The sequence below is a fragment of the Sorex araneus genome, chromosome X (assembly GCF_027595985.1).
Source record: "Sorex araneus isolate mSorAra2 chromosome X, mSorAra2.pri, whole genome shotgun sequence".
Classification (NCBI taxonomy): Eukaryota; Metazoa; Chordata; class Mammalia; order Eulipotyphla; family Soricidae; genus Sorex; species Sorex araneus.
This window is the reverse complement of record NC_073313.1, coordinates 39,632,632-39,658,113: the sequence shown is the minus strand read 5'-3', so window position 1 is coordinate 39,658,113 and position 25,482 is coordinate 39,632,632. Positions and strand designations below refer to the sequence as shown.

General features: G+C 41.5%; 2 protein-coding genes across 7 annotated transcripts in view; both read left to right on the top strand.

Annotated features, from left to right (window-relative positions):
- RPGR (retinitis pigmentosa GTPase regulator) overlaps positions 1-25,482 on the top strand; it is a 156,982-nt gene that overhangs the window by 58,729 nt on the left and 72,771 nt on the right. For 5 of the 6 annotated variants that reach the window (XR_008627305.1, XR_008627306.1, XR_008627307.1 and 2 more), the window contains exon 18: positions 7,493-7,565. The gene's annotated coding sequence lies outside the window, so the exon portion shown is untranslated. Of the gene's footprint in view, positions 1-7,492; positions 7,566-17,927; positions 18,109-25,482 lie in introns of those variants that run through there. The other variant, XR_008627308.1, reaches the window with a different exon arrangement.
- The window catches only part of SRPX (sushi repeat containing protein X-linked), a 141,920-nt gene continuing 123,938 nt past the window's right edge, over positions 7,501-25,482 (top strand). The window contains exon 1 of the mRNA XM_055121679.1: positions 7,501-7,565. The gene's annotated coding sequence lies outside the window, so the exon portion shown is untranslated. The remainder of the gene's footprint in view (positions 7,566-25,482) is intronic.

The following is a 25,482-nucleotide window of genomic DNA, read 5'->3' as shown; positions in this document are numbered from 1 at the left end:
ACATATGTGTGTGTATATATATATATATATCTCAAGGGCTGGAACGATAACAGCCACAGCTGGTAGGGCATTTGCCTTGCACGCGGCCGACCCAGGTTTGATTCCTCTGCCCCTCTCTGAGAGCCCAGCAAAATACTGAGAGTATCTCGCCCACACAGCAGAGCCTGGCAAGCTACCCGTGGCGTATTGGATATGCCAAAAACAGTAACAACAAGTCTCACAATGGAGATGTTACTGGTGCCCGCTCGAGCAAATCGATGAGCTACGGGATGACAGTGATACAGTGATACAGTAATACAGTGATATAGATAGATAGACAGACAGACAGATAGATAGATAGATAGATATAGATATAGATATAGGTATATTTCTACTCCTCCCACCACCATTGCATTTTAAAATTTGGGGTCAATAGCAAGTATTGTAAGTATTGTCAGATACTAGACAGGCAAGCATATTGTTGCTGCTGCTGCACCATTATATTGCTGTTTTCTGCTGTTTTCTGCATCTGACCCAAGTATTCTCAGCTCCTCCACTATTCTAAAAAGAAACTAAAAATCTGGGTTTTTATGTGGACAACTATCCACTTGTATATAAACATGGAAAGAGCAAAATCATAGCTGTAGGCTACACTTAGCCTAGTAAGGGGAAATAATGACCTCTCTTTTAAACAAAGTACATTATTTTGGCAAGAGAAATGTATTCACAAGGAAAATATGTTGAAATATTTTGTTGGACCCTGAATATATTTCATTTGTAAGTCTTCCTCATTTGAGCTCAGATTTTATACAGGAAATGGGAGTTAAACAATTAGAGGGAGAAATAAAGTGTTTGCCTTTAGTCCAGCCAACACAGTTTTGATCCCCAGCACCAGTTAAGGTTTCCCGAACATTACCAGGGGTCATTCCTTAGCACAGAGCCAGAGATAGCCTCTGAGCACCAGTAGGTGTGATCACAAAATCAAAAACAATATTGTTTTCTCTATTTTGAATCTTGCTTATAGTCATCAGGCAGAGTTAATAGCACATGGAAGAAACTTTCCCAACCAGAACTTCATGTAATCAACTTAGAAATTTACAGAGACTTATAAATATGTATATTTTGTTGTAAAGCCAAAGCATGATTATATACAAGAGTGGTAACATTATCACTGAATAAGAATGTGTGCATCACGCTTTTCTCAGTGCTTTCTTTTTATTAACGCCGTCTTCAGAACAAACCTTTGAGAAAAGGTGGATTTTGCATTATTATTATATAATTATATATATTATTGTGTGTGGTGCAGATGATTATACAAAGATGATTTAAAAACTAACACATGTGAGGCATGCTCTTTACCATGGAGTCACATCCATGACTCCAAAGAAATGTTAATTTATTCCCATTTTCAGATGTAGGAATCAGTCAGAGAAGATAGCTAAATTATGTAAGAACAGACAGAATGCAAATGAATTTCTCACTTCACAGAACCTATACTCTTTTTTTTCCAAGTAGCGACCACACCAAGAGGTTCCCAGGCAACCTGGGGATGCAGGCATGACACCTTCAATGTTCCCCAGTATTGGGGCCCAGCGGTGCTAAAGGCCACCAGGGCCATACCTAGAAAAACTAAGAACCATAAGCAGCTCAGAGGCTCCCACTCAGCCTACGATCTTACCACTTAAGCTGTCACTCAGACTCAGCCTGTACTTTTAAGAACTATACTTTAAAAACCATCACTGCATTTTTTTTTGTGGTCTGAGGGATCGAATCCAGGGTCTCTGAGAGGTACTCTACTGCTTCACTTGGTGCCTGGGCCCCGGCACTGTATTTTATTTTTTATTTTAAGTTCCTACACTGTTTCTTTTTCATTCTCTCAGAAGTGATGAGTAATATTCTTAGGAGTGATTAATAATCTTCATTGTTTTGGTTTGGTTTTGGGAACCACATGCGGTAGTGCTCAGTCAGTGTTCCTGGCTCCAGGATCAAGAGTGACCACTGACAGTACTCAGCTGGCCATATATGGTCACAAGGATTCAAACCAGGATTAACCTCATGCAAAATAATTGTCTTAACCCCTATACTGCCTCTCTGGCTCCATCTTCATTTTGATTATATATTTTTCTTGATGGGCTGGAGCGATAGCACAGCGGATAGGGCATTTGCCTTGCACGCAGCTGACCCAGGTAGGATTCCTCCACCCCTCTTGGAGAGCTTGGCAAGCTACTGAGAGTATCTCGCCCGCAAGGCAGAGCCTGGCAAGCTACCCATGGTGTATTTGATATGCCAAATACAGTAACAACAAGTCTTACAATGGAGACGTTACTGGTGCCCACTTGAGCAAATAGATGAGCAACGGGATGACAGTGAGAGTGATTTTTCTTGATGTGGCTCGTTTTGTTCATAAATTCTTTTGATGAGTCTTCTCTGCTTCGATGACAGTGCCAACTTCTGCAGGTCAACCCCATCACTGAAGCAGGAGATAGCGATCATTTTTTTTGTCCTTCTGTGGTCCAGTTGTCCTTGCTCTTGCCCACTTCGTATTCAGGTTTTATTTTGAACTGCTAGCCTCCAGAGAATTCAACCTTATCACCATGTGCAAGGACAATAGTTTGGGGTTTTTTGGTTTAGTTTGTTGGCCTCATGCAGAGGTGTCCAGGGCTTTCTCCTGGCTCTGTATTTGGGGATCACTTCTGTCGGTGCTTGGGCGACCATATGAGTTGCTGGGGATTGAACCTGGGTAAGCTGCATGCAAGGCAGATACCCTGCCCGCTTGTGTTATCTTTGCAAATCCAAAGGCTGCCTGAGATCTAATCCTAATCATAAATTGCAAATATTATATTAGATATAGTGATTCTGCTTTCTGAACCAGATGCTAATTGACAGAATTGATTTATACTATGATAGTAACTTAACAGCAAAGTCTGTGACTACAACATACATAGGTTGATTTTGAATTCATGTTTTATGTTCAATGTGACTAGCAAGATGGGTATTGAGGATGGTTCTGCTCTTTCAAGGCACTCAGAGTCACCGGAGGCAACGAGATTTCAACACTTGGGCTTCATGATTGCAGAACACTAAGGGAATCTTAAATGCTTTGGTTCATATAGGAACTCTGGTCTTTACTGAGTCACCATGAGATACACGTTTACAAGACTATTCATGATCAGGTTTCAGTCAATGTTCCAACACCTATCCCTTTACCAGTGTACATGTCCCACTACCACTGACATCAGTTTCCCACCTGCCAGCACCCACCCCCAGACTGCCTCCTCCTCCTCCTCCTCCTCCTCCTCCTCCTCCTTCCTCCTCCTCCTCCTCCTCCTCCTCCTCCTCCTCCTCCTCCTCCTTCTTCTTCTTCTTCTTCTTCTTCTTCTTCTTCTTCTTCTTCTTCTTCTTCTTCTTCTTCTTCTTCTTCTTCTTCTTCTTCTTCTTCTTCCTCCTCCTCCTCCTCCTCCTCCTCCTCCTCCTCCTCCTCCTCCTCCTCCTCCTCCTCCTCCTCTTCCTCTTCCTCCTCTTCCTCCTCCTCCTCCTCCTCCTCCTCCTCCCCCCTCCTTCCCCCTCCTCCTCCTCCCTTTCTCTATCCCCTTTTTGGGCATTATGATTTGCATTACAGATACTGAGAGGTTATCATATTTGTTCCTTTACCTACTTTCAGCACACCATTCTTATTCACAGTAATCATTTCCAGCTATGTCGTAGTAATCCCTTCTCTATCCCAACTACCTTTTCCCCAAACACTTGACGCAGGCTTCCAACCATGGACCAATCCTCCTGGCCCTTGTTTCTACTGTCGTTGGATTTTAGTATATTATGTTTATTTGCATCCTACAAATGAGTGCAGTCATTCTGTCTGTCCCTCTCCTTCTGACTCATTTCACTCAGTATGATACTATGATACTCTTCTTGTCCATCCATTTATAAGTGAATTTCATGACTTCATTTTTCGTAATAGCTGCAGAGTATTCCACTGTGTAGATGTGTCATTGTCAGGATCCTGGCCAGTTGACCCTGGTACACTGGAGTATGTTCCCCCTGGTCACTGGACTTACTCCCTATAGGAGAGGGAGTGGGAAGGGGAGAAGCCTCTGCCCTGACCCTCCACGCACGTGCCAACTCCCGCCGCCACTGAGAAAGAACCACACAGGGGGGGAAAGCTGGTAGTCAATCAGCAATCTGTATATTAGCTCTCACACAGGGGTTTTTATACACACAACAGGGGCAATCCACATGTATCACTTTTACCTTGGTAGGCTCAATACAGATGTTAATGATTTACATCTCCCGCTCTCAGGGCTAGGTGTATTAGCTCAGGCAGATGGTAACTATTACATCCTTCATCTTCAGCCAGAGTGCCTATGTGTGTGAAATGCTGAATCAAGACCCTGGGTCCCGGTAAACAGGGCCGGCTCTTTCAGGGGCAGGGGATTTAGTCAAAGTCTCAGGCCAGCTACTGAGACCCCAACATGCTATAGTTTCTTTTTTTTCTTTTTTACATTCAAACTATTTATGTACCAAAACAAGAGTCATTAAAAATTTATTTTGACAGAAAGTTTTATATGCATTTGTCATTTTCAGAAAACTTTAGATCTCTAGTTTTATGGTTTATACAATCTTCAGAAACAAACTATTCACATATATAAGTATGATTTTGTAAAATAGTTACTGATTGGTATATTTTCCCCTTCAATTTTTTAAAATTAATTAATTTTTTAATTAGTGAGTCACAGTGAGGGTACAGTTACAGATTCACACATTTTTGTGCTTGTTTTTTCCTCATGCAATGTTCGAGAGCCCATCTCGACACCAGTGTCCATTCTCCACCACCAATGAACCCAGTATCCCTCCCACCCCCCAATCCCATCCCCCCACCCTACCCCGCCTCTGAGGCAGGGCATTCCAGTTTTTTCTCTCTCTCTCCTTTTGGGTGTTGTGGTTTGCAGTAGGGCTATTGAGTGGCCATCATGTTCAGTCTCTAGTCTACTTTCAGCGTGCATCTCCCTCCCCGCGCAGATCTCCAATCACATTTTACTTGGTGTTCCCTTCTCTATCTGGGATGACTTTCTCCCAGCGTGTGAGGCCAGCCTCCAAGGACAGACATAGAAAGATTGCACTCATATGTGAAATATAAAACCAACATGCTGTAGTTTCTTTAACCAGTCATCTGTTCTCAGGCACATGAGTTGTTTCCAGATTCTGGCTATTGTGAATGAACATCTGCAATGAACATAGATGTGCAGATGGCATTTCTGCAGTGTGTTTTTGTACCCCTGGAATATATTCCCAGAAATTGTATTTCTGGATCGTATGTAAGCTCAATTTCTAGCTTTTTGAGGATGCCCATATTGTTTTCTGAAAAGACTGGACCAGTCAGCATCCCTACCAACAAAGGAGAGTTGCTTTCTCCCCACATCCACGCCAGCACTGGTTGCTTTTGTTCTTTTGAATGTGTGCCAGTCTCTGTGGTGTGAGATGATATCTCATTGTAGTTTTGATTTGCATCTCCCTGATGATTAGGGATGCAAAGCATTTTTCATGTATCTTTGAGTCATTTGTATTTTTTCTTTGAGGAAGTTTCTGTTCATTTCTTCTCCCCATTTTTGACGGGGTTGAAGTTTTTTCTTGTAGAATTCTACCAGTGCTTTATATATCTTGGATACCCCTTATCAGATGGGTATTGGGTAAATATTTTTTCCCAATCTGTAGGCTGTCTTTGTATCTTTGTCATGATTTCTTTTGAGGTGCAGAAGCTTCTTAATTTAATGGAGTCACATTTGTTTATCTTGACTTCCACTTTCTTGGTCAGTGGTGCTTCCTCTTTGAATATGCCTTTAGCGTCAATGTCATAGAGGGTTCTCTCACATTTTCCTCCATGTATCTTTCTTATAGATTCAGGTCTGGTATTGAGGTTTTTAATCCATTTTGATTTGACTTTTGTGCCTGGCATTAGAAAGAGGTCTGGGTTCATGTTTTTTGCATGTAGCTGCCCAGTTTTACCAGTACCACTGTTGAAGAGGCTTTCCTTGCTCCACTTCATATTTCTTGCTCCTTTATCGAAGATTAGAGATCGTATATTTTTAGTGTTGGTATCAGGATATTCGGCTCTATTCCATTGATCTTTGGGTCTGTCTTTACTCCAATACATAGTATTTTAATTACTACTGCTTTGTAGTACAGTTTGAAGTTCAGTAAGGTGGTGGTTCCCATTTTCTTTTTCCCAAGGATTGCTTTAGCTATCCTGTGGGTGTTGTTCCATATGAATTTCAGGAGTGTTTGATCTATTTCTTTGAAAAATAACATGGGTATCCTTATAGGGACTCATTAAATCTGTATAATGCTTTGGGAATTATTGCCATTTTCAGAATGTTAAATCATCCCAATCCATGACCAGGGGATATGCTTTCCATTTTCTTGTGTCCTTTTTTATTTCTTAAAGTAGTGTTTTTTAGTTTTATTTGTATAGATCTTTCACCTCCTTAGTTAAACTGACTCCAGGGCACTTGATTTTCTGAGGAATGATTGTGAATGGTATTGTTTTTCTAATATCTCTCTTCTCTGTTTTGAGAAATCTCCATAATGTTTTTCATAGAGACTGAATCAGACAACATACCTTTTTCTTGTCATTTACCTCCCAAACACAAAAACATTTAATCTAAAAAGACATATGAACATCTGTTCATTGAAGCACTTATGACAATAGGCATGATATGGAAACAATCCAAATGTCCAACGATTGATTAATGGGTAAAGAAGTTGTGGTCCATATAGACAATGAAATATTATGCAGTCATAAGAAAAGATGAAATTATGCAGTTTGCTACAACTTGGATGGAACTGAAGGATGCCATGTTAGGCAAAATAAACCAGAGGGAGGAGGATAAACACTGGATGACCACATTGATTTGTAATATACTGAGAAATAAAAAGAAGAGACTAGACAGTATCAAATGATGATGAACCCTTGACCCTAGTTTACACAACTGAGAACATTGGGTGGGGATTACGGGAATGATAAGTGGGTGGGGTAATTATGAGTGGGCAGGAGAATGATGAAGTGGACTGAAATAAAACAAAAGGACATTGGTGGGGGACAAAAGGACATTGGTGGAACATCTTGCACACTTTGGTGGTCATGAGGTAAACTATTAATCAATTAGCATAACATTAGCACAAAAGTGAAAACAACTATGCTACGTAAACTGTCATTCTTTTAAAAGGAAAAAATATTGTTCAGGTCAAAAATTACAAGTGTTACTTCTTCAAGCTCTTTGCTAAATAACTCCATTAAACAGTAAAGGGGACTTGGGTGTATAGAAAACATGGATATTCGATGGACAATAAATATCTCTACCTCAATCCCTACTTCTGTTCCTCAAAAATACCTTTACTTTCATCTTCCCTGTAATGCATACTATGGTCCCCCATCGTGATCCCCCTCATCAGGTAAGTTTACATGTCCTCGGCTGCTATAAATAGTAGCCCATGGCTCAACAGCTACCTTCTCTTCTAGAAAGCTGCCCTGGGCTAAAGGATAGCTCCCTTGAACAGAAAGTGATGCTTCTATCCCTTCAGCCAATGACCAGGTAAGAGAGTTCCCAGTAATGCCCTGCCACAGAGGCAGGGTCAGGTGAAGGGGACAGGGTGGGGGTGGTGGGAGGGATGCTGGAACCATTGGTGGTGGAAAATGGGCACTGGTGGAAGGATGGGTACTCGATCATTGTATGACTGAAACAAACATAAGCATGAAAACCTGTAAGTCTGTAACTTTGTCTCATGGTGATTCACTAATAAAATTTTTAAAAATAAATTAATTAATCAATTAAAAAAAAAGAGTTCCCAGCATCATCTCCCTTGCATGGGACTAATTCTGGTGCTCCAGTACTTTTCCATAATATCATACTGAAGTTAGTCTAGACCTAATAGTATTTTTTTCGCTTAGATATGGTTCCTATGCTCTAGCTTCCTTCTCTAATTTCCTTTATTCTGAAAACAGCCCCAGTAAATCACTTGAACAAGAATCTTAGAACCGCTTCCATCCACACACCTAATCCTTTCCCTCATTCCATCAAGGGCTACAACCAAAGCCCTGTATAACCAGTGAATCTAATGCATAGTCCTACATTGCTGTGGGGTGCATAGTAACTTTGGTATCAGTACTAATCTTGTTCTAGTGGTTTTCATTCTTGGTCTAGAAACATAATTTTTTTAAAAACACTGGCTAGCTTGCCTTCTAACATGTGTATAATGACAGAAATGCACTCTATTTGGAATGGATAAGAAGAGCTGATCATAGAAAATGATGGAATATAGCTATTTCACACCCAGCTCTGAAAGTGACTCAGGACCCTATGCTAAGGATGAAGGATGGACATCCTGAACCAGGCCCTAATTTTACTCTGTTCTTTGGAGTCCCTGAATCTTTCCTCTTGATAACCTATTCCACTACGTTCTTTGCCATATATGAAGTAGCTACTAAGGAACATGCATACTATACCCTCCTTCAGTCTGTGTAGCTTTCTCAGCTGCCCTTCAAAGATTAGGAACTAAGACTTTGGTTTTAGGTCTTAGTCAAATTTTATTTTTGCTTTGTAAACAAAGTTTTGTTTATTCCAGCTTGTAACTTCACAAGACTCTCACCCCCAAATTTATTAGACTTATTCATTCACTGTCACTGTCATCCCGTTGCTCATCGATTTGTTTGAGTGGGCACCAGTAACGTCTCTCATTGAGAGACATATTGTTACTGTTTTTGGCATATCCAATACGCACGGGTAGCTTGCCAGACTCTGCTGCGTGGGCTCGATACTCTTGGTAGCTTGCTGGGCTCTCCGAGAGGGGTGGAGGAATCGAACTCAGGTCGGCTGCGTGAAAGTCGAATGCCCAACCGCTGTGCTATCGCTCCAGCCCTTAAAATTAGCTATAACATATACTATTTAGACATAGAATAGAATGAAGTAGTGGCATGACTACAATGTGGGTAAACCCTGAAAATTATGCTAACTGAAGTTCAGAGGTGGCACTGTGGGTAGGGCGTTTGCCCTGCATGCTGCAGACCCGGGTTTGATTCCTCTGTCCCTCTCGGAGAGCCTGGCAAGCTACCGAGAGTATCCCACTTGCATGGCAGAGCCTGGGAAACTACCCATGGCGTATTCGATATGCCAAAAACAATAACAAGTGTCACAATGGGGACGTTACTTGTGCCCACTCGAGCAAATCGATGAACAATGGGACGACAGTGTTACAGTGCTACAGTGCTACTTAGATGAGATATTCAGAGTAGGCAAATTCATAGAGACAGGCAGATTAATGGTTTTTTGGGAGAAGGAAGAGGGTGGGACTGGAATGCATAGACTGCTAATTGGAATAATGCATCTTTTTGAAATGTTATCATGGCAACATATGTACAACTTTTAAATAAACTAACATCACTGAATTTTATCCTTGAAAAACATAAACTGAATAAAATAGAGTCAATTTTTCATTATATTAATGTATTCAATTTCACGTAGCAACCAGACTCATCTCTCTGGGGGCATAGTTTATTGATCTGGCATGTAGCTTTCTGTTTTCTAAATCTTGTATATATACTTCTTAGTCTTGACATAGTGGTGAGAATCCAGAAGACGAAGGAGGACATAATATTAAATATTTTCTGAATAATTTGGGGGCACTCATGTCCTGTAGTGCTCAGGGCCCACACCAGGCTCTACATTTAGATGACACACCTGATGGTCCTCAGGGGACCACATGTTCTGCTCAAATTCAAACCATTGCCACAGATACAGTTATATGCAAGGCAAGTGCCTAGTTCCTATACTGGCTCTTCAGACCTTTACTGAGTAATTTCATGCAAACAAGAGATTTTGTTGAGAGCTGTAACCTTGATCTGAACTTTTTTTGAGGTACAATTAATATACAGTATAATAATAATAGTAATCTGATTCTATTTAACGTGGTCAAGCATCTGTGCATGCATCACCACATAATAAATACCTATCACACTACAGAGTTTACTTATCCCCTTCAGAAACCTCCATTTTTCTCTTCATCCCTACCCCTAAGCAGCCGCTGTTGCATTTCCTGTTGCTATAGATTAGTTTGCATTTTGTTAAACTTATAAAAATACAATTACTACAATAAGTACTCTTTTTGATAATAAAAACACTATTACAAATGGCACAATATTCAAATTTCAATTGTTTATGTACTGTACAGTTTGAGAACTTATTTTAATAGATTTTTGTATATTTTATTGGATTTTATCCATTGACAGTAATTTTAGCTGTAGCACTGTAGCACTGTAGTCCCATTGTTCATTGATTTGCTCGAGCATGCACCAGTAACATCTCCATTGTGAGACTTGTTACCGTTTTTAGCATATCGAATACACCACGGGTAGCTTGCCAGGCTCTGCTGTGCGAGCAGGATACTCTCGTAGCTTGCTGCGCTCTCTGAGAGGGACAAAGGAATTGAACCCAAGTCGGCCTCGTGCAAGACAAACGCCCTACCCGCTCTGCTGTTGCTTTAGTCCAATGACAGTAATATTATTTTTGAATATTTTTATTTTTTTCAGTTCTAATACCTTTGTTTTTTTCTTTCCCAATTAAACTATGGTTGTTACTGTACAAAAAGTTTCAGTACAATTGAGATACTAGTGGCAAGTGTGCACATCATGATCTTGATGAAAAACATTTAGTCATTCACCATAAAGTGTGATAGAGCTTCAGTCTTATACTGTTATCAGAACACAGGACTAAGCAGTAATCAATCAACTCCATGCAATCTGTTCCCTTTCCCAACAAGTACATTAAGGAGAGAGACACAGATCTGGGTCAGAATAACTTGAGCAATTTTCCAACCCCTCCTCCTCTTTCATTTTAATAAAAGGAGAAAAAACTTCAAGATAGCAGTCAACAGGACCTATTGATATTATCATATAATTTTTCCTTTGTGGTCTATTGATGTGGTAAAACAAACTAGTTTGTACTCATAGGGAAAATTCCATCTGGTCAGGATGTACTGTGCTCTTTATGCTATATATATTTTGGTTCAGTTTGCTAAGCTTTAAGTAATTTTTAACACCTAGGATGATAAAGGAAATTTGTCTGAAATTTGTAAAGTCTTGCTCTGGTTTTGCTTTCAGAATAATATGGCATTTCCAATGAGCTGGGACATAGTTCCCTTCTTTTCAATTTTATCTAAGAGTTTATGATAATAGGTATTATTTCTTCCTTAAATGTTAGGTAGAGCATCACCTGTACCAGATATAGTCCCCCAAGCACTGCCAGGCGTGATCCCTGAGTGCAGAGCCTGGAATAACCCCTGAGCATTGCCGGGTATGATTCAAAAAACCAAACCAAAAAATTGTTAGGTAGAATACACTATTAAAGTCAGCTGAGGGGCCAGAGATACACATACACATACACACCTGCATATGAACATGCACATGCACATACACATACGGGGGTAGGGTATCTGCCTTGCAAGAGCTGACTCAGGTTCAATCCCTGGCACCACATATGGTTCCTCATAGCCCATATAACCACAGAGCCCATAGTAACCCCTGATTACCACTGGGTGTGACTCAAAAAACAAACTAATAATAATAATAAAGTCAGCTGAAACTGGACTTTTCTTTGTGTGAAGATTTTTCTATTTTATTATATATAGTTCTATATATGTATATATAGATATGTATATATGGAATGTATATATAGACTGTATATATCTATATATGTATCTATATATATGCATATGTATACAGAACTATATATAGTTCACAATGAAGATTTGTTTTTCTAATAGAGATCTCCTCCTCACAATTGGTGCTTGTGTCACCAGAGCCACGCTCAGTGGTGTTGGAGAGAGTTGCGAATACAGTTGGAACTCAGAGCCTTGCATATGCCAGGCATTTGCTCTACCACATGAGCAATCTTCCTGTCCTCTGTGGGAAGTTTATCTGTCTCTATATGTTGGCTTTTTTTGTTGGTGGTGGTTGGTTTTTGGTGTTTGGATCACACCCAGTGGTGTTCAGGGCTTACTCCTGGCTCTTTGCTCAGGAATCACTCCTTGTGGGCTCAGGGGACAGTATGGGATTCTGGGGTTCGAACCCAGGTGGGCCACTTGCAAGGCAAACACACTACCTGCTTTACTATCACTGCGGCCCCCTATCCATGTTTACTCTTAAATGCTGAAGCCTATGCATGATGGATGACACTTTTCAAGACAGGACCTAGCTGTGTAATTCTCCTAATTGCAAGGCGGCTCAGAAATCTTGGGGAACACATCAGTATTTAGTGCTTAGTAAATGCTTGTGCCATAATATCTTCTGGAACATTTATAGGAAAATCACTGTATCACTGTCATCCCATTGTTCATTGATTTACTTGAGCGGGCACCAGTAACGTCTCTATTACACTCAGTCCTGAGATTTTAGCAGCCTCTCCTTACTCATCTTCCCCATTGATTGGAGGGTCTTTCAGGGTCAGGGGGATGAGACCTATTGTTACTGTTTTTGGCATATCAAATACGCCATGGGTAGCTTGCCAGGCTCTGCCGTGCGGGTGGAATACTCTCAGTAGCTTGCCGGGCTCTCCGAGAGGTATATATATATATATATATATATATATATATATATATATATATATATATATATATATATATATATATATCTTTTACTGTATTTGGGATATGAACACGCGCCATGGGGAGCTTGCAAGGCTCTCCCGTGTGGGCAATAGACTCTTGGTAGCTTGTCAGGTTCTCCAAGAGGGAGGTGTGGCCACTCGCTTCTGGGAGCTTGGTCTTATAGTCTCTGGATGTTGGCCATTGGTGGGATTACACAGTGCCGGGGGCAGTTTGTAGGTGTGGCTGACAAGCTACTGGAAAATGGGGTCTGGGTGGAGAAGGCCCAGTCCCAATCCGAGCAGGCTTGGAGATCTCAGGAAAATATATAGGAAAATATATCTATATAAGTAGTTGTTTAAAGTTTATTTTCAAGCCCTAAGTTTTAACAAGTATACTACTAGGCAGATTCATCCCTTTCCTTTCAATACAGTTTTTACCATCCATCTCTGGAAATAAGATCACATTCTCTGTGCTCTGATTTTTACTGAGTGGAAACTCAGATTTCTCCTCCTATGGCTTCTTCTCCACAGGAGTACAGGAGAAAATTGAATCCCAGTTAGACTTTGGCAGAAAAAATTATTTCAAGATCTGATCCAAAAAGAAAATAATTCCTTAGTCCTATGGAAACACAAATATCATGACTCTTCCTACCGAAATAAATATTCTAGTGTGTGTAGCAGCTTCTCTTGGCTGCTAAACAGTTTAAATATTTCATGTCTGCCAATATTTGGGCCATGAAAACCCAAAAAAGTGAATTTTACTGATACCTAATACTCTTAACACTAATTTCTGAAGCCTGTCTGATAAGCTCATTTGATCATAAATTAACTCACTGGAACTTAGATTCCTCAGAACCCTTGCCAGGAGGCTGTAAACAGAGACCCACTAGCTAGTGCTTATTCAAAGTTTTTGTTTCTCTTTCAGATCACAGTTCAGAAATATGTAGCCCAAGACTAGCAAATCTACTCTGTGACCCTCCATATTGGTCTTCCATTCATTTCATGTCTCAGGATGGCTTGAGTTCACGTCTCATTTTCCAGCCAAGGAAATTCATGAATTGTCCATTGTAGGAGGGCATTTTAGAAATTGCATAGATTACTTCTGCTTCCATTCAGTGCTGAAAACTAAACTATTCTCATGATCACACCCAATTGTAAAAGGGGGGCTGAAATATCATTCTAAACTGAGAATCTATACCTAGCTGAAATTTAGATGTTCTACTGCTAAGGAGACCGATGGAAAATGAGTAGGATTTCAGGACTGCAGAAGGAAAAGTTTTGGGTATGACCTAAAACCAAACAAAAATTCCAACGATTTTCCTCATTATTTCTCACTTGATCTACATTCAGGGACTGAATAGCCAAGTAGAGGTGCCTGCCTTATATTGTGTAGGGGACTATATAGAAGGGGCACATGGATATTATCTCCTGTGCTCCCTTGGACTGGAGTGGTAGCACAGTGGGTAGGGTGTTTGCCTTGCATGTATTCGACCCGGATTCGATTCCTCCATCCCTCTCACAGAGCCTGACAAGCTACCGAGAGTGTCCCGCCCACACGGCAGAGCCTGGCAAGCTACCCATGGCGTATTCGATATGTCAAAAATAGTAACAAGTCTCACAGTGGAGATGTTACTGGTGCCCACTCGAGCAAATCGATGAACAACGGGACAAGGGTGCTACAGTGCTATTCCCTTGGACATCTATAGTTGGAGGAAGAGCCATTTGGATTTCTTATACCACCAGATTTTTCACAATAGGGAGGGGTAGTTCCCCAAGAAGAAATAGATAGAGGTATTTGAAGGAGTACTGAGCTATCAGAAAACATATATATATATATATATGTACATATATATATATACACACTATATCTATATATCTTAAAATGTTTGCTAAAATTCTGGTTCCATCATTTACTTGGTCATATTCAGACAGATAAGACTGGCTGCTGTGTTTTAAAAGTCATCATTGTAGCCCATCAGTTTCCAGGAGCTGGATTTTATCAAAGCTTGCTTTGACATATTTCTTTTTATTTGAAGTGAAACATTTTGTTTGGAGGATTTTTGAAGGGAAGGAGGAAGAGAACATGGGCGAAGAGTGGAGAGAGAGAACGTGCGTAAGAGAGAACCCGGGCTTCTCCAAGGGCAGAGAGAGCCCCTAAAAACATCCCAGCATTAGACATGGAAGCATGAAAGTACACATCTCAAGTGAGGAGATGCGGGCAACACATGTGTTCCGACACCACATGTGCTCGGCCACGTGAGCACAAGCAGCACATGGGCTCAGGCAGCATATGTGCACCCTTCCTTTGTTCAAGGGCGCTTTTACAGGGTTCTCCAACCTGCCCCCATGTGGAGACCGGTTTCTACCTAGCTAAAAGTTCATTGCTAAGGAGGTTACCAGTGAGGTTGGGAGTGGTGATGCTCTTTGAAATTCCTTTCCTGGCTTTTGTTTCTCTTGGAGCTTCTCTGGGTCTGTTGCTGTAGATAAAACTCCTTACTTTACGAAACTTAGTACAATAGGATCTCCTGTGCTTGGACACAAGTTGCTAATCATCTCATTTAACATGACAAAACTGTACTCTGCAGTACTCATTTCAAAAGCATTATATCAGTTCTATGGATATTCAGAAATATACTATGGATATTAAAGATGTTCACAATTTAAGTTCTTATAACATATTTTCACTTAGCAAAAGCTCACTTCACATTAGAAATTAACCAGGAGACATCGTTAGAATTCTTATTTCTAGGAAAACACAGATACAAAAGGATTAAAACATTCACAGATTACCATGAAATTGTAAGGTCTTCACACCTGTGGACAAGGCGCTCTTAAGGTCAGAACTGAGTTGATACCTGGTGACAAAGTGTGTGGTTTCCTTCACGTGGAGCTGTGGAAACTCCTTTGCTCAGGGATTACACGTTAGTGGATGTTCGCGGGCTCTCCGGGCTGCTCTCTGTCGCCGCCTGCGTTGGGTGCTCTTGAGCCACTTCTCCACCCAGGACGGCTGTTGTTTTGGGCGAACGAAGGAGGAACGAAGGCCAAGCTGGTTGATGAACAGCTGCCATTTATTCCAACTCTCGTAGCTCTCCCAAACTCTCTCCACAACTTTCACAACTCTCTCCAACTCTCCTCCAGCTCTCTCCAACCCTCTCTCTAGCTCGCTCCACAACTCCTTCTTCTTCAATCCCTGCAGCCTCTCTCTATGTCACACTCTCCAATCCTGCAGTAACTCTCTCTTTTCAATCTCCTGCAGCCCTCTGTCTCTTCTCTCACCACACCTCCTTGACCACAACTCCCCACAGGAAGCGCAATCAACGTGTTTTTCCAGTCTTCCCGACTACTTGCAGCCCACGAGGGCAAAACAGCACTTAAGGTGTGTTTCTCCTCTCCTTAGACCAGCAACTTAATTAGCATCTTTAATTCTACTTCCTAATATTTACCATTCTGTATGGACACAGTAATAGACACTTTTAGACCTGTAGGGCGACTCTCCTGGGGACATCTCGCCACAGACTCAGATGACAGTGCAGGCCAGATTAATCATTCCTAACCCCAACAGGGTCCGAATCTAGTTATTACTTTTTTGATCATGACAGAATTTGTCCACGATCAAGCTCTTATAGTTAAGCATTATGGTACTTTGGCCAGGCCTATTTCGGTGCCAGGGTAGCTCATAGCTCACCCCTTGCCCTGGGTCCATCCAGTTCCTCGTCGGGACCCTGTTTTTGGGGATCTAGGAAGTAAGGGCAACTGAGGCTTAAATTGAGAGAACAGATGTCCAGGAGGTATATTATCTGGAGTCAATGAACTCCCAAGTTACAGGCTTATCTTTTTAACTGTCTTCCTGTGTCCATACAAAAAGTAATTGCTCTGAAGTAACTAACCACGCAAAGGACATTAAGGAGAAGAGAAAAACAATATTTATAAGTCAGCAGAGTCTGATCAGGAGGCAAAGGTAATTGACAGGTTGGGGGAGCAATCAGCAAACCCACGTGCCCTGCAGCCAGGGAGGAAGGGCAAACCAATGTTATCCTACATAAAAGCTTACATGAAATAAAGTTATCCTAATAATTGGCTGAGGCTCATAAGATAAAGCCTTGCATTCTCTGAGCTCTTATTTCACTTTACTTTCAGGCTCTAGTTCCGAAGCTTTTTGAATTTTGAAAGAATTTCAACTGTTAAAAACCATTAATGTTTTTTCCAATAAAAAATTTAGATTGAGACTATCAATTTCTCTGTAGGCTCAACATTCTGGTGAGAAATCTTTGTTTAAATCTGGTCTAACAAGTTCCAAAAACACCTAAACTTTTTAAATTGCTGGATTTAAATATCACTCTGACCTCTTGTGGTGATGCTGCTTGCCTCAGTCTAAAAATTTCTACTTCTGATTTCAGCCTGGCTCTAACATTTGAATGTTCCACGCAGACAGACAGACAGACGATGAACTGACTCCAAATACCACATGTACATGTACACATGTATAGAGTTGATTAATCAATCTAACCCTTCAAAAATGTTAGGGAGAAAACTGATGGACTGAGAAGTTCCTAGGGCAAAGTTAACTCTGTCGGCCAATTGGGAACCTTGCACACACCCCCACCCCCCGTTTCCTAGACTGATCAGCCTGTTTCCTGCTTGTTAACAATGGGTGCTTTGACCTATTTCTAATATTTATATCTTCTTCCACATTCATTGGATGTTTTCCAAACCTTGTACTGATTTATCCTTCCTTTGGCTCAGGATTCTTGGGATGCAAGTAACATAGCACTGTAGCACTGTTGTCCCTTTGTTCATCGATTTGCTCGAGAGGGCACCAGTCATGTCTCTATTGTGAGATTTGTTACTGTTTTTGGCATATTGAATATGGCACAGGTAGCTCGCCAGGTTCTGCCATGCAGGTAGGATACTCTTGGTAGCTTGCCAGGCTCTCCGAGAGGGATGGAGGAATCGAAACCGAGTTGGCTGTGTGGAAGGCAAATGCCCTACCCACTGTGCTATCGCTCCAGTCCCTAACTTAAGTGATGCAAGCAGTAAGAATGTATCTGAGCACCTGTATCCAGCTGTTCGGAACTTTGGGTAGGCTCTGGACACCATGTATTTTAGCTCTGGTTTTATTTCTCTTGTAGTTCATTTTATTTCAACCCTTTTCCTATAAATTCACTCCAATCACAGGGTGGATGTGTAAAGGCTGCTGTATTCAAGGCGTTATATCCATACATTATGACACAGTGGAAAAGGGGAATTTTCTTTTGTCTGTCTGCTTCTTTCAGAAGTATAGTTCTAATGTGGTGGTGTGCTGTCTATATCCCTTTTCAGGATGGAGGGACTTACTGTCCAGCTCCTGGGAGTATTTTCAGCAAAGAGCCGGCAGCTGTCTATCCTTTACAGAAGTGTTGCAGAAGATAATTGCATTACCCACATTTGCATTCCCTTCTTGAGAACAGTCTCTAATAAGTAACCTAATAACTATTTGGCACTGGTGTATTAAAGCCCCATCTCCTCACCCTAAATCTCCAGGACCATTTCAGAGTCCCTCGTTGGCTCAGACAAGGCTTTCACTGGGACTTCATCAAAACTGGACTTCTCCCTCTGTTGCTTTCTCTTTCATAGTTGTGGATTATGAATGCACACCTTCAGGAGCTTCTTATGTGCTCATCACTATCTCAGAATGTCCTTTTCAGAGACCATGAATTGCAGCAAAAAATGAAGAAATTATAAAAAATGGGTGCATTATCAGAAAAAAAATGAAATCTCAGATAGCCCCTTACATGTCAGATAATTTTAAACAATGATATAAAAAAACTATATATAGTGGGGTTAGGAACACACAGAATGCCTAAAAGATCCACATTAATTAATTCTCAGTGTTTAGCTGGTAATGAAAGAAATTTTAAGAATTTGAGTGTGGTTGAATCACCTTAGAGAGAGTAGGTAGATTTTCATTCAACATTCATTGTTGGTAATTGGGTTACCAAGGTTCGTAATTCAACACTCATTGGTGACCCAGAAACTAATGTGTAGCTAAAGAGAAATAAGCATCCAGGGAGGTTGAAAGTATGGCATTGTTGTGTTGTGGGATCTAAAGATGATTGTTAGTGTTATTGTAAGTGACAATAAGTCATCAGTATTAACTGCTTCTGAGAAGTGTCACTGTCACTGTCATCCCGTTGCTCATTGAGATTTGTTCGAGTGGGCACCAGTAATGTCTCTCATTGAGAGACTTATTGTTACTGTTTTTGGCATATCCAATACGCACGGGTAGCTTGCCAGACTCTGCCATGCGGGCGGGATACTCTCGGTAGCTTGCCGGGCTCTCTGAGAGGGGTGGAGGAATCGAACACGGGTCGGCCGCGTGAAAGGCGAACGCCCAACCACTGTGCTATCACTACAGCCTGAGAAGTGTATGAAATTGAAAACGAGGGGGCCAGAGAGAGAAAGAAAGAGACAGGGAATACAGGACTTAAGGCATGTGCCTTGCATGTAAAAGACTATGGTTTGATACCTGGCACTGTTTCGTCTCCCAAGCACCACCAGAATGACTCTCCAAGCAGAGTCAAGGAGTACCCCCCCGAGCACAGAACCTAAAGTAGACCAGCAAGCATAGAGCCCAGAGTAGCACCATTGGTTGTATTTTCCCACCCAAATGAGGGTTAAATATGTCTATTGGTGTAAATAGCAGGTCATGAAACAAAGACTTGTTTCAGAGAAGCAATGTAGACAGATTCATATTGGAGTAGATTGATGGAGGAAGGGAATTTTATACAACTTTTAGAGAAGGGTGAAACATTGGAAGACAACAATATTATAGGCCTATCATGTAATAGCATCTATTTAAGAATGTACCGATTCTTTGTACCGAGCACTGGGCTGCATTGTGTAAGATAATAGTCATGACACACATCACTGTGCATTCTCTTCTAAAGAAAACGAGAACATGAGACAAATGGGAAAAGTCCATATATCATATTTTGCAATCAAAAATTGGACACACTCCAGCAGAGAGAGAAGAACCAAGAGTTAGGCAGGAAGGTTTCGTGTCGTCGCCTGAGAAGTGTCTGTAGAATCTCAATGTTGAGAGCTCATCATGTTTATTAAACTTGGATGTGTTCAAGTCTTTTAGGGCCTTTGAGTAACTTTTCCATGCCTCCACTTTTCCTTGGCTATTCATATGATCCTTGAAAAGCACTTGGAACCAAAAAGTCCAACAGGATTTGATTAAAAAGCATTTGATTAGTTATCACACACAGCATGATGCAACTCACGATGGACTGTTAACTCATTGTTTCTAAACTTGGCTTGCTTTTGTGCTTGGCTGAAGCCCTCGAAATTCTGGCCAAACAGCAGGGTTTCTATGTGTATTTTGACTTCCTTAAGAACCTCAACCTGTGGGAGAGATCTTTAGGAACAGCAGGAGGAAGGCCATGGGTACAACCATGCGGAGAGGCAATCTACACTGTGAAGCCACGTACCAAGAGAACTAAGCTGAAAGTTCTTCTTCAGCTTCCAAGAATCAACTCAACTAATTTTTGAGTTGAGGCCTTGGCAGTCATGCTGACCTTTGGGATGCTTACAAGAGAATAAATAAAAGTATTCCTTCTTATCCACACATCTTTCTTTGACTTGAAACCTGTACAACTAGTGCTTTGGGAATGAAGCAGAGTTCTAAAAGCCAGAGACCAGAGATTGTGCCAACATCAACAGAATTAAAAGGGATTTCGAATGGAGTGACAATCCAATCTGTTGAAACCTGTTCTCTCATCTTTAACTTTGGCATCCCAAGAATAGTTTTGAAAATTGGGGCCAGAGCAATAGTACAGGGGGTAGGGCATTTACCTTGCATGCGGCTGACCCAGGTTCAATCCCCAGCATCCCATATGGTCCCCCAACCACCTCCAGGAGAATTCCTGAGTGCAGAGTGAGGAATAACCCCTGAACATCACTGGGTATGACCCAAAAAGCAAAAAACAATAAACAAATAAACAAACAAGCAAATAAATAAAGGACCAGGTACTGGAGTATAGGGATTATGGGGCTTGTCTTACATGTGACCTATCCCAGTTTAAATTCCCAGCACCACATCTGCTCTCCTAAGAACCAGCAGGAGCCACTTCTGAGCATAAAGCCAGGTATACCCTGAACACTGCAAGATGTGGGCTACATTTCATTTTCAAGAAAAGAATGGATGGTAGGACCAGAATGACTGCTGCAGGACCCTGAGCAGACTCTGCTAGACTAGAACTGGGACTTCTTTGGGAAGTCAATCCCAGAGTAGTTGAATGGAGGCATCTCTCTGAGGATGGTGGGTTGTTTTGTTTTGGGGCCACACCTGGCAGTGTCCAGGGCTTACTCCTGACTCTGTGCTCAGGGATCACTTGTGGTGGAGTTTTAAAGACTATATAGGGTTTTGGGGATTGAATCAGAGTAAGCTGAGTGTAAGGCAAGTGCTCCACTTGCTGTACTATTCCTTCAACACCACTGAGGATGGTAGATGGCTTTTAAATTATTGAATCACTGTGTCACTGTGAGATAGACTCTTACAAAGCTGTTCATGATTAAGCTTCAGTCATACAGTGTTCCAACACCCATCCTTCCACCAGTGTATGTTTACCAGCACCAGTGTCCCCAGTTTCCCTCCCATCACCCCCTCCTCCACCCCCAAGCCTGCCTCTATTGGCAGGTGCTTCTCTTCTCTCTCTCATTGACTCTCTTTTCTTTTTCAGAGCTGTAGTTTGCAATACAGATACTGAAATATCCCTTTACCTAATTTTAGCACTCAGTTCTTGTCCACCGTGATCATTTTCAATCATTATTGTCATACATTTCTCTGCTCTTTCTAACCTACCCTCTGCCTCCCACACACTTGCGGTTGATTCCAGCCATTGACCAGTCCTCCTAGGCCCTGTTTTCCCTGGCCATGGATATTAGTCTTCATATATATATTTTTTCACAGATGAATGCAGTCATTCTATATCTGTCCCTCCCCTGCCTCATTTCACTCAGCATGATACTCTCCATGTCCATCCATTTATCGGCAAGTTTCTGTTTCATGACTTAATTTTTTCCAAAAGCTGCATAGTATTCCATTTTGTAGAAGTGCCATAGTTTCTTTATCCATTTTTCCGTTCTCGGACACTCAGGTTATTTCCAGATTCTGGCTATTGTGAATATTGCTGCAATGAACATTGGAGTGCAGATGGTGTTTCTGCTGTGTGTATTGCTGGGTCAAATGGGAGCTCAATTTCTAGTTTTTTGAGGAATGTCCATATTGTTTTCCAAAAACGCTGGACCAGTTGGCATTCCCACCAACAGTGAGGGAGAGTCCCTTTCTCCCTACTGGTTTCAGGATGGTTTTTAATGTAAAAAACGTCCCAGTCCTGCACTGATTACAGACCTCTTCAAATATATATCCCCTGGGATACTAATTGATTTTTCCCCATTACCTGATTAGATCACTCCCTACTCAAAAGTGTTCTGGACTTCTGCCACTCTCAGCAATGGTAGTGCCCCATTATAACCCAAGGGTGGATTTTTAAGTTTTGGGCACAATCCTCCTACTGTTTCCTTCTAGGAAAGACTCATCTGTAGAAACTAACTGATCTTTCTTTATTTTGTTCCCTGGGGTCATCTTCCCTTGTATGGATTGCCAGTTCCTATTTGGAGAAACAAAGGAGTTCTCTCTTGGGACTCACAAATATTCCCTGTTGGTATGCAGAAGCTGGTATTTGCTAGGGCTTCCTTCCTTCACTTTTCTGTTCCACTTGAATATCCATTTGGTTTCTTTTTGTTTTTCTTCAGTGTCCTTAAGGATCTCATCTACTAACACGACCTTGGGTTTTACTTCCATGTATGCAATTTAAATATGCATTCTTACAGTTTCTACTGAAATTCAGGTACTCTTAGCATGTAGACACAAAACACATGTATTGTGCTTTTACCTGCATTGCAACTAAACATGTTCAAAACTAGACTCTTTTTCCCATCCATGCCTAGCTCCTGAACTGTGTCTGTCTCTCTGCCAAAATTCAGCCGAGAAGCAGAGTCAGTCTGGGATTTACCATTGCATAGGACCAATGTGGATTCTTTACAGGGAATTGCTCTCATCCAGTTGTGAGTGATTAATAAGTAGTCTTGGTCTGACTATTATCTTTGACTCTAATGCTCGAGCTTGAAGGCATGGGATAAGCTGTAGGGGAGGAAAGGTGTAAATAAGGAAGGGATGAATGGCAAGCTGGAATCACAAGCACAAGTGGCGCTTATGAGGAAGAGCTGGAACTCATGTCAGTTCTTGTTGCTTCCAACCTTGGTGATGAGGGTCTCCTGCAGATATAGAGCTCCTTCTCGCCTACACCCGGCCTAGGAGTTAAACAAGCTGATGGAAGACTGGGGTAAGACTAATGTCTTCAAATCTGCACACTACCGAATACAGGGTTGCAGAACTGAACATGGGGGGGCAGGGTCATGAACAAGAATTTATTTAATATGTTTAATGACTGTAACTGAAAAGAATATTTCTAGGATATCTAGATGTAGAATGAAATGTCCTGTTTTGGTTTTGGTGCTCCGTGTTGCTCATGGCTTACATCTGGCTGTGCACTCAGGAATCATTTCCTGAGGGCTTGAGGGACCATATGGGCTGCTGAGGATGAAACCACAGTGGGGTGCATGCAAGGCAAGGCCCCTACCCACTGTACTATCTCTCCAGCCCCATTAAATCTCCTTTAAATCTAAGTGGAAAGAAAGCTTTTTTTTCCTGAATGCAAGGCATGCACTTTGTTATTGAGCTGCATCCCTGACGTGCTTCTTTAACCAAAATGCTTTTTTCTTCGACCATCATATCATTATGTGAAGTATGATTTTACTGTGACTGATTCTTGAGAACTCTTCAAATTCCACAAAAGTATGAAATGTACACCAGTACAGGGATGGAGTGATATCTCAATAGTGTGGAGCACATTCTTTGCATGCAGGATATATGAGTTTGATTTCCAGTACCATAGCGCAGTGGGTAGGGCATTCGCCTTGCATGCAGCCAAGCTGGGTTGGATTCCTCTGTCCCTCTTGGAGAGCCTGGCAAGCTACCGAGAGTATCTCGCCTGCACGGCAGAGCCTGGCAAGCTACCCGTGGCATATTCAATATGCCAAAACCAGTAACAAGTCTCACAATGAAGACGTTACTGGTGTCCGCTTGAGCAAATCGATGAGCAACAGTGACAGTGACAGTGACGTTGTCCCCTGGGTATTTTCAGAATCAACTCCTGAGCACTCCTTCAGCAACTCCCCAAACCAAAAGCTAAAACCAAAATCTCATGGGGCTAGAGAGATGGGGAAGGGGAAGGCTCATTGTTTACAGCCCACAGACCCTGGTTCAAATCCCAAACACCACATATGGTGCTCCAACCCCTCCCAGGCACAGAGTCAGGCGTAACTTTGGGTGTGGCCCAAAAGTCAGAGAAAAAAAGTTACACATAAACAGACTCAGAAAATGTCTTATTCCACTCTTTTTTTTTTTTTTTGCTTTTTGCGTCACACCCGGCTATGCACAGGGGTTACTCCTGGCTCTGCACACAGGAATTACTCCTGGTGGTGCTCAGGGGACCATATGGGATGCTGGGAATCGAATTCGGGTCCACCATGTGCAAGGCAAATGCCCTACCCGCTGTGCTATTGCCCCAGATCCTATTTCACTAACTCTTAAACCTATTGTGCAGCTTCACTGTTAGGGTTTCATTAATTCCTTTATTGTTTCATACTTGCTAAGACATTACTGGAAGTATAAGTTATATAATTTTTATATATACCTGTAACTGCAACAATGATTCCTTTTATGACTTCTTGCGGTTGGAGAAATCTTTCTTTTCATTTTGGGGCCACACCTGGTGATGCTCAGAAATTAGTCCTGGATCTGTGCTCAGCGATCACTTCAGGTGATGCTTAGGGTGCCATATGGGAAGAGAGAGATCAAACCTGGGTCAGCCTTGTGCAAGACAAGCACCCGACCTGCTGTTCTATCACCCTGCCCCCCAGGGGTTGGAGAAATCAGATGAATAAAAGTAATATCTTTGGGCCAGAAAAAGACTGACCCATGTTTGGTCTCCAGCACCACAGACAGTCCCCTGAGCACTCCCAGAAGTGACCCCTCTGCACAGAGCCAAGAGTAATAACCCACGAGCACTATCAATTGCGGTGCAAAGTTCAAAATGTAAAGAAAAGGGGGCTGGAGCAATAGCACAGCGGGTAGGGCGTTTGCCTTGCACGTGGCTTACCCTGGTTCAATTTCCAGCATCCCATATGGTCCTCTGAGCACCACCAGGAGTAATTCCTGAGTGCAGAGCCAGGAGTAAACCCTGTGCATCGCCAGGTGTGACCCAGAAAGCAAAAAAAAAATGTAACGAAAAATAATACCTTCTCAGACCAGCCAAGACTATTCATTACCAACAGATGAGGGAAAGAATTTGGCTATTTGTCCCAAAGCAAGCTTCATTTTAAAGGATATGTTTTATTCGCTATTTCAGAAACTCTTTAAAGTACTTGATTCTTGTGTGAATATTAACATTACTTTGTCTCCTGGTGTCTTTTACTAAAAATAACATACTTTTCAATAATCACTTATTCAGCACTTTATAACCCACTGAATTGTCATTAAGCTATCTTTTACTTATATATTGGCATTATTACAAATTGATATATTCCTCACTAGAGTTTTATTATTACCAAAGTCATACTATATAGTAGTTCCACCTTTTAAGCAATAAGGTATTAACTCTGGGTAGTTATGCTTCCTTCGTAGAGAACATTAATTTAGAATTTATCATCCTGGAATTATATGATTGATTTCATTCTCTACTTGGATTTGTCTTTGTCCACTAATTCC